The following is a 10,372-nucleotide window of genomic DNA, read 5'->3' on the forward strand; positions in this document are numbered from 1 at the left end:
AGTAAAGGTCACTTAGGAATGAATATGTATGTATGTATTCCTATTGGCTGGCTGTGCTCTTATCTATTGATGTTACCAATATGGTTGGGGGGATGTGAAATGGAAACAGTTGGAAGCTTGACAAAAAAAGTAATGTAATGATCAGCACTCACGTGACTAGAACTTGTTTGTTTATTATTTTTGTTAGCAGGCACCTGAAATGCTAGTGCATGTTGAATTTGCCAATCACTGTGCATTTTAGAAAGGTGGTCCTGGCTGGAACTGTACACAGTTCAAATATATGTAATTGATTGTTGGTAAGTGTATTTTTAAGTAGCCACACTGGCACCAGTATGTTTACTTTTCCTCCTACTTAACTCACTAGCTCAGCTTTGTAAGAAGGGCTTCTCTCCTTGTGTGTTGTTTTTGTTTGGTGTGAGGAGAGCAGAAACATCAGATCTTTATTCAATCTACTACAGTCATCTCTTACAGTGCCCTATCCCTATTAATACCAGGAGTGTTGTGATCTTCCTGCACACAGTGCCCTAACCCTGATACCAGTCTGAGACAGCTCCCTCCCTGCATTACTAGTGAGAGGCTGGCTTCACAGACAGGGGGGAGCTGCCTGACCCTCACTCCTGACTTCCCCCATGTCCCAGCTAGTGAATGGTGTGTGGGTGAGGGGGGGGGGGGGAGGATGGTGAAGTCTGAGACAGCTCCCTCCCTGCATTACTAGTGAGAGGCTGGCTTCACAGACAGGGGGGAGCTGCCTGACCCTCACTCCTGACTTCCCCCATGTCCCAGCTAGTGAATGGTGTGTGGGTGAGGGGGGGGGGGGAGGATGGTGAAGTCTGAGACAGCTCCCTCCCTGCGTTACTAGTGAGAGGCTGGCTTCACAGACAGGGGGGAGCTGCCTGACCCTCACTCCTGACTTCCCCCATGTCCCAGCTAGTGAATGGTGTGTGGGTGAGGGGGGGGGGGAGGATGGTGAAGTCTGAGACAGCTCCCTCCCTGCATTACTAGTGAGAGGCTGGCTTCACAGACAGGGGGGAGCTGCCTGACCCTCACTCCTGACTTCCCCCATGTCCCAGCTAGTGAATGGTGTGTGGGTGAGGGGGGGGGGGGGGTGGATGGTGAAGTCTGAGACAGCTCCCTCCCTGCATTACTAGTGAGAGGCTGGCTTCACAGACAGGGGGGAGCTGCCTGACCCTCACTCCTGACTTCCCCCATGTCCCAGCTAGTGAATGGTGTGTGGGTGAGGGGGGGGGAGGATGGTGAAGTCTGAGACAGCTCCCTCCCTGCATTACTAGTGAGAGGCTGGCTTCACAGACAGGGGGGAGCTGCCTGACCCTCACTCCTGACTTCCCCCATGTCCCAGCTAGTGAATGGTGTGTGGGTGAGGGGGGGGGGGGGAGGATGGTGAAGTCTGAGACAGCTCCCTCCCTGCATTACTAGTGAGAGGCTGGCTTCACAGACAGGGGGGAGCTGCCTGACCCTCACTCCTGACTTCCCCCATGTCCCAGCTAGTGAATGGTGTGTGGGTGAGGGGGGGGGGAGGATGGTGAAGTCTGAGACAGCTCCCTCCCTGCATTACTAGTGAGAGGCTGGCTTCACAGACAGGGGGGAGCTGCCTGACCCTCACTCCTGACTTCCCCCATGTCCCAGCTAGTGAATGGTGTGTGGGTGAGGGGGGGGGGGAGGATGGTGAAGTCTGAGACAGCTCCCTCCCTGCATTACTAGTGAGAGGCTGGCTTCACAGACAGGGGGGAGCTGCCTGTCCCTCACTCCTGACTTCCCCCATGTCCCAGCTAGTGAATGGTGTGTGGGTGAGGGGGGGGGGGGTGGATGGTGAAGTCTGAGACAGCTCCCTCCCTGCATTACTAGTGAGAGGCTGGCTTCACAGACAGGGGGGAGCTGCCTGACCCTCACTCCTGACTTCCCCCATGTCCCAGCTAGTGAATGGTGTGTGGGTAAGGGGGGGGGGGGGAGGATGGTGAAGTCTGAGACAGCTCCCTCCCTGCATTACTAGTGAGAGGCTGGCTTCACAGACAGGGGGGAGCTGCCTGACCCTCACTCCTCCGGGGTATTGTGATCTTCCTGCACACAGTGCCCTATCCCTGATACCAGGGGTGTTGTGATCTTCCTGCATGCAGTGCCCTATCCCTATTAATACCAGGAGTGTTGTGATCTTCCTGCATGCAGTGCCCTATCCCTGATATCGGGATGTGTGCAAGAAGATCACAACACCCCCGGTATCAGGAATAGGGCACTGTGTGCAGGAAGATCACAACACCCCCAGTATCAGGAATAGGGCACTGTGTGCAGGAAGATCACAACACCCCTGGTATTAGGGATAGGGCACTGTGTGCAGGAAGATCACAACACTCCTGGTATTAATAGGGATAGGGCACTGTGTGCAGGAAGATCACAATACCCCTGGTATCAGGGTTAGGGCACAAGTTCTAGTCACATTGACTGATCACATTACTTGTTTTGTCAAGCTACCAACTGTTTCCATTTCCCATCCCCCATATACTGTCAGTAGGAAACTTGGTAACATGAATAAATAAGAGGGCAGCCAATAGGAATACATATTCATTCCTAAACTGACCTTAACTGACCTGAAAAGTGTCAAATTGTATCATTTTCAGTTAGTGCGCACTAACTCCCGTTAGTGCGCACTAACTCGAGTTAGTGCGCACTAATCGGAAAAAACGATTTTTAACGATTTTTTAACTAAAAAATCGTGCCTAAGACGATTTTCTTGCCCTGCCACACGATTTCTATCGTTAAGACGATATGGAAAACGATTCACATCCCTAGTATTTAAGCGCCTGTCAACTCCTGCTGCCAAGGTGCCAGCCTTGCAGTAGGAGCTGCAGGATTGCATTCCTTTCATTGAGAGACCATCCCCAAAGCCGCAGGAAATAATATGTGCTTAAGCTGCTCCTGCTCCTGGCTCACCAAGGAAGAGGGGTGTCAGTAAAGAGAAGGATCAACTGCTCTGAACTATATTGGAGGGGGTTTGAGTTACCCTTGCCCAATTCAATGTCTGAAATTGAAGTGGCAAGCTATTATTTTGGAATGGCATTTACCACCCCTTGCCACCTCATAATGATGCCTATTCTGAGGAGGCTGGGAGGATGACAGTGTTTTCCACAGAATTAAAGGGAAACGAGAAGAAGTGGGTTTGGGGGGGAACAATGAGATGTTCTTTTATTTACCAATGTTTATCACATATATACTATAGACATACACTTTCCCATATCTGTCGATTGCACAGACATGCTGTACATCCTATTTCTTTTTCTTAATTGCTCACACCAATGTTTTGTGTGGAGGTGTTCCAATCTCCTTTTTTCTACTGGTTTTACCTCTCCATATTCATCCTCTCTTTTCATTGGTCCTCTCCACTGTCTTATCACACTGGGGGTCATTTACTAAGCATGTTTTCCATAGACACAGAATGGGAGAAAATCTTTAGTAGGCCCCACTGTTTGGTAACCCTGAGATCAGAAGATCTGGGCACTGTTATGTACCAGTTTAGACTATTGCACTGGGACACAGGGAAATCCCCCAATTGTCTGATGTAGTAAACTAACCCTATTCACAGGTTGCAGATAGTGGCAACACATGTTGATGCTCTTCTTTATTCTCCATGGAATTACTTCAGTTCTTGTGCAATCTGCAGAGGTGTTGATAGAACATGAACTCAGTATCTCTGTGACTCAGAGATGGGAGGCTAGAAAGAGTGAGAGGGGAAGCTGGGGGCTGGAATGGGTAAGAGAAGAGAGATAGATGGGATGGGAGAGCTGGAAGTCACAGTGGGTAAGAGGGAAAGCTGGAGTCTTGAGAGGGTGCCAAAGATAAGATAGGGGTGATGGGGAATCTGGAGGTTAAAGAACAGAATGTTGAAGGCTGGGAAGGGTTAGGGGGAACTGAAGGGGTAAGAATGGAGGTTGGAAGTTGTGGGAAATTGTGGAGAGGTGACAGGAAGAGAGGAAGGCTGGAAAATGGAGGACAGAAGAGGACCCTGGGCTTAGAAAACTAGAGCAGATGAAGAGAAGGATATGTAAAGATGTCACAGCAGGAAAAGAAGAAGGTAACATGGAAAGGTAGAAGCATGGAGAAGTTAAATCGCTAAGAAGCAAAGAATTCATAAATGATAAAGTCAAGCAACAAAAGGAGAATGTGAATATTTAAGGTAGAAAACATTAATAAAATAACATACGTAGTGATAAATTTATTTGGAACATAGCCATTCTTAGAGTCTGTAAGTATAAAAAATAACAATAGGACAAACCACACAAAAATTGATCCATAGCTCAGAATCTATGAACCTCCTGTGATCTGTGATTTGGATGATTGCAATTGTAAACTCTCTTCTCAGTTCTTGATTACATATGTAATAATACTCTAGATTACAATAAAAAGCAGCAAATCAAAAACTAAATTTATATGAACTGCAATTACAATTACCCATCATTTCCAAAGATGGAAACTTCCCTTTGCTCTTGCTTAGCTGAGATTATATAATGGAATGTCTATTTTTCTCCAGTACAGGGCCCTTAATCATAGTAATACATTCAAAACACATAATCTACATTATTGTCATCTTGTTTCTTTTTCTTTTTAAGGACATTACTTGGCATAAAATCTACACGCCTTCATTTTTTTGTATTTTTCCCTGATACTCTCATTAGTAAGCTGGCCTAAAGTGTTTTTATAAGAACTGGAAGAAAACATCTTCCTTGATTTACCAAAGAGTTAAGAGATCTTCAGAGAGTAGTTTGTCGCCTACAATGCCATTAGAGGAAAATCCCCTGTTTTGATTTAAAAGCGGAATGGAGGAAATCGGCCAGTAGATACATTAAACTTATTTGTAAAGCTAAAAGGTCTTATTTTATGAATGCTATAAATCAGACTGATAATAAGCCTAATGAGCTTTTTAGTGTGGTATTCAAACTCCTAGGTAAGTCTAAAAAAGAAATTGGTGATACACAGGAAATTCTGGATTCTGAAGTATTAACAGATTATTTTACATCTAAGGTGGAAAATTTGTTAGTAGAACCTCTAGGAGTGAAGGGAGAAGAAACTGACTTGGGTTTGGTTAATTGTAGTTTTGATGACATTGATGATAAGTATAAACGACTTCTGTGATCACAGAATTACCATTACTGAAGCCCTCTCCAAAAAGCCTGCCAGAGGTGGTTGAACATAAGAACATGCCATACCGGGTCAGACCAAGGGTCCATCAAGCCCAGCATCCTGTTTCCAACAGTGGCCAATCCAGGCCATAAGAACCTGGCAAATACCCCAAAACTAAGTCTATTCCATGTTACCGTTGCTAGTAATAGCGGTGGTTATTATCTAAGTCAAATTAATTAATAGCAGGTAATGGACTTCTCCTCCAAGAACTTATCCAATCCTTTTTTAAACCCAGCTACACTAACTGCACTAACCACATCTTCTGGCAACAAATTCCAGAGTTTAATTCTGCGTTGAGTGAAAAAGAACTTTCTCCGATTAGTTTTAAATGTGCCACATGCTAACTTCATAGAGTGCCCCCTAGTCTTTCTATTATCCGAAAGAGTAAAAAAACGATTCACATCTACCCATTCTAGACCTCTCATGATTTTAAACACCTCTATCATATCCCCCCTCAGCCGTCTCTTCTCCAAGCTGAAAAGTCCTAACCTCTTTAGTCTTTCCTCATAGGGGAGCTGTTCCATTCCCCTTATCATTTTGGTAGCCATTCTCTGTACCTTCTCCATTGCAATTATATCTTTTTTGAGATGCGGCAACCAGAATTGTACACAGTATTCAAGGTGCGGTCTCACCATGGAGCGATACAGAGGCATTATGACATTTTCTGTTTTATTCACCGTTTATTCACCGTTTTATTCACCATTCCCATTCCCATTCTGAGTAAAGTCCATACTACCTTCTCTAGTCTGGTCTCATCTTTCATATGTAATGAAACATTGCCCAGACTTTGTTCTAGGGTAGCTACTTCAATTAGTTAATTCTTTGTTGGTTTATGCTTTGGCATCTTTAAATTTGAAAATATCAGTTATCACCCCCATTTTAAAGAAATTACATTTGGGCAGGAGTCTATGTTCCAACTACTGCCCTGTGACAAATTTTCTTATTTGGCAAAGATTATAGAATGAGCTGTTATCTTACAGATGACAGACTTTCTTGAAGGTGCGGGTGGATTTGGTTACAGTCAGATGGGGAAGGTCAAGATCTGTAGCAGAGGTCAGAACCAGAGAATCTGGCAAAGACAGACAAGACATGGAGGAACAAGGCAGGACAAGATGGACAGAGTAAGACAAAACAAGAACAAGGCAAGAGAGTCAGGGCAGGAGCAGGAACAAAACAAGGTAGGGTGAAGCAAGGCTACATAGAGATGTGAATCGTGTGATCGATTGTCTTAACGATCAATTTCGGCGGGGAGGGGGAGGGAATCGGATCGTCGCAGTTTGGGTTTTTTAAATATCGTGTAAATCGTGTAAACGTGTAAATCGAAAACCGGCACACTAAAACATCTCTAAAACCCACCCCGACCCTTTAAAATAAATCCCCCACCCTCCCGAACCCCCCCAAAATGCCTTAAATTACCTGGGGTCCAGTGGGGGGGAGAGGGGAAGGGGGAGGGCGGGAAAACCGGCACACTAAAACAACCCTAAAACCCACCCCGACCCTTTAAAATAAATCCCCCACCCTCCCAAACCCCCCCAAAATGCCTTAAATTACCTGGGGTCCAGAGGAAGGGTCCCAGTGTGATCTTTTACTCTCGGACCTCCGGTGCGTTGTAGAAATGGCGCCGGCGCTACCTTTGACCTGTCATATGACAGGGCAAAGGTAGCGCCGGCGCCATTTTGTTTTTTGTCCCCTGACGGCAGGAGCGTAGGAGATCTCTCCCGGACCCCCGCTGGACCCCCAGGGACTTTTGGCAAGTCTTGTGGGGGTCAGGAGGCCCCCCCCAGTGGGGGTCCGGGAACGACTTCCTGCACGCGAAAATGGCGCCGGCCGTACGGCAACACGATTCGACTGCAGGAGGTCGTTCCGGACCCCCGCTGGACTTTTGGCAAGTCTTGTGGGGGTCAGAAGGCCCCCCCAAGCTGGCCAAAAGTGCCTGGGGGTCCAGCGGGGGTCCGGGAGTGATCTCCTGCGCTCGTGACGTCGGGGGACAGGAACCAAAATGGCGCCAGCGCTACCTTTGCCCTGTCATATGAAAAGGCAAAGGTAGCGCCGGCGCCATTTCTACAATGCACCGGAGGTCCGAGAGTAAAAGATCACACCGGGACCCTTCCTCTGGACCCCAGGTAATTTAAGGCATTTTGGGGGGGTTCGGGAGGGTGGGGGATTTATTTTAAAGGGTCGGTGGGTTTTTGGGTTGTTTTAGTGTGCCGGTTTTCCCGCCCTCCCCTTCCCCCGATTTACGATTTTTTGACGATAAATTGGGGGAATTGTTATTGTATCGCGGCTCTAACGATTTTTGACGATTTAAAATATATCGGACGATATTTTAAATCGTCAAAAAACGATTCACATCCCTAAGGCTACATGAGGCTGGACAAAACAAGCTGGATGAAGCTGGACATGGCAAGGCTAGACAAGCCAAGGCTGGACGAGAAAATGCTGGATGAAGCAAGACTGGATGAAGCTGGACAAGGCAAGGCTGGATGAGGCAAGGCTGGAAGACCAGGCTGACTTGAAAATGAGGCAAGACTATAAAACGATTCAAGGCAACACAAACTGCAAGGCAGAAGACCCATTACTGAAGCAAGGAAGAGAAGTCGCAGCTGAGTTTGAATATTGGCCTATTTGCTTCTCTCACTACACTAGCAAAGGAGGTTGAATCAGTTGTTTTGCATCAGTTAACAGATTACATCAATGAGAATGCCATTCTTCACCCAAACCAACACGGTTTTAGAAAAGGTCACAGTACAGAGACTTTACAACTGTCATCTTTTCATACCATAATATGGGAGTTTGATTCAAACATTGATTATATTTTAATTTTTATTAGACATTTCTGCAGTATTTGACACTCTGGATCACAACATTTTACTCACATGTTTAAAACCCATTGGAATCACTGGTACGGTCCTTAAATGGTTTACTTCATTTCTACTTAATCATCCTCAGCAAATAAATATTGGCCCATACAGCTCTAATTGGTCTACTATTCTATCAGGTGTCCCTCAGGAATTATCTCACTCAGTCCTATTGTTTAACATTTACTTACTTCCCCTTTGTCATCTTTGTCAGGTCTAGGTGTAGATTTCAAAATCTGTGCAGATGATATCCAATTTTTTATCCCCTATAGCACATCCTGGTCAAACACCCTTTCCATTGTCACTCTTTCTACTGAAACAGTTAATACTTGGCTATCTCATAATCATTTAAAACTTAACACTTCTAAAACTGAGATTTTGTACTTATCCACTATACCTGATTCCTCATGTTGTCCGCCGAATAATTTAACTGTCAATGGTCATTCTATCCCATAGCAAAAAAGAGGGTGTATTATTACTTTTATACTTCATTGAAGTTGTTGATATAAAGTTGCTGTTTTGGGAAATCCTCTGAAGTCTTGTCACCTTATTCCACATCAGTAATTGGCTTCTCACCCTCTTTTTTGCTGTGTGCTTTTTTGTGTGATCCACGTTTACTCCACACTAACTGTTTGCATTCTATCCCATAACCACTAAGGCCCACAGTCTTGGTGGTTTTTTGGATGCAGAACTACCTATGTCGCATAACATGTCCTCATTTGTTAAATCTTCAAGATTTAATCTATTGAAATGCTTAAAGCCTCTTTTATACTCAAATGATTTCTCTCTAGTCTTACAGGCCTTGATTCTCGCAAGTTTATATTACTGTAAAGCACTATATCTGGGGATTTCAGCTAATGTCATACATCCATTGCAATTAGTTCAAAATGCAGCCGCACACACCCTAACTAATCAGAGTTGCCGAGAACATATAATACCTACTCTCTATTCACTACACTGGCTTCCTGTCCCTTCCAGTATACAATATAAAGTTTTCATTTTAATTCACAACTTACTATATAATAAATCTTTGGTTATGTTCCAGTCTCCGCATTTATCAACCTGGTAGACATCTTCGCTCAATGAATAAAAATCTCCTTGATGTCCCCTCATTTAAGTTGGCAAGGCTTAATACTACCAGAAAGCATGCCTTCTCTTTCACAGTTCCCATCCTTTGGAACGCTCTCCCTGATTCACTCCAGGTAACATCGAATACTAAGGGTTCAAGAAAAGCTTGAAAACGTATCTTTTCTCATTAGCCTTTGGCAATGCAGTATAGCATTAAGTCTAAGGTGATCTGCATTACATATATGAGGTGTAATTCGTACTTGTTTTTCTTTTATGCTGCGATAATGTTCTTGTTTCATGATTTGTATTTGATTTTAATTTTGTATCATACTCCATGTTGTTTTATTTTATGCATGTAACCTTTGTAAACTGCCTCAATCAAGTCCCCTTGTAGAGTGCAGTATGTAAAACCTTTTAAATTTATTTATAATAAATAAATATCCAGCCGCATGATGTCATTAGGAGGCACCCGCTGAGTGGATTCCCGTGGCTGGGCCATCAAGAGGTGTTGTTCAGCATGCCCACATGCCAAAGAAAGCAGCATAGTCAGTGGCCCGGGAGTGGCACTGGCGTCAGGGAAAGATTGGGGTGAGTGCAGCTGGACACTGTAAGCCTCCGCAATCAGTAAACATAACAAAGGCCTATTTACTGTGGGGTCCCTCAGAGTTCCTCCCAATTTCCTTTATTATTTAATATCTTTATGGCCTTGTTGGGCCATTTGAGTCACCCATTGGGCTACATTAGCTATTTGTAAGCTGATATTATTCATTGTTTCTTTGGGGAATAATCCAGAATTGGTTCTAAAAAAAACAGAATGAAAATGTGGTGATTCTGAGTGATTGGCTTAGAAAGACTAAAATGGTTATAAATGTCAACAAAACAGAGATTATGTGAAGTGTGAGATTGGAGATACTATCAGTTAACTCTCTGGTAAGATAGCAATGTTTTGAGACAGACCCAGTATCTGACCTTAAAAATTTAAGGACCAAGTTGGATTCATACTATCATTGGAGCCCCATATTGTGACAGCAGTAAAAAGGGCTTATTACACATTACATTTAGTTAATCAATTGAAACCATTTATTGATTATCAGGTCTTTCAATCAGTAATGCAAACACTGGTTATAAGAGGTTGCCATACTGGGTCAGACCAAGGGTCCATCAAACCCAGCATCTTATTTCCAACAGTGGCCAATCCAGGCCATAAGAACCTGGCAAGTACCCAAACATCAAATAGTTCCCATTCTGCTAAAGCCTGT

This window comes from Rhinatrema bivittatum, chromosome 1 (genome assembly GCF_901001135.1).
Source record: "Rhinatrema bivittatum chromosome 1, aRhiBiv1.1, whole genome shotgun sequence".
Lineage (NCBI taxonomy): Eukaryota > Metazoa > Chordata > Amphibia > Gymnophiona > Rhinatrematidae > Rhinatrema > Rhinatrema bivittatum.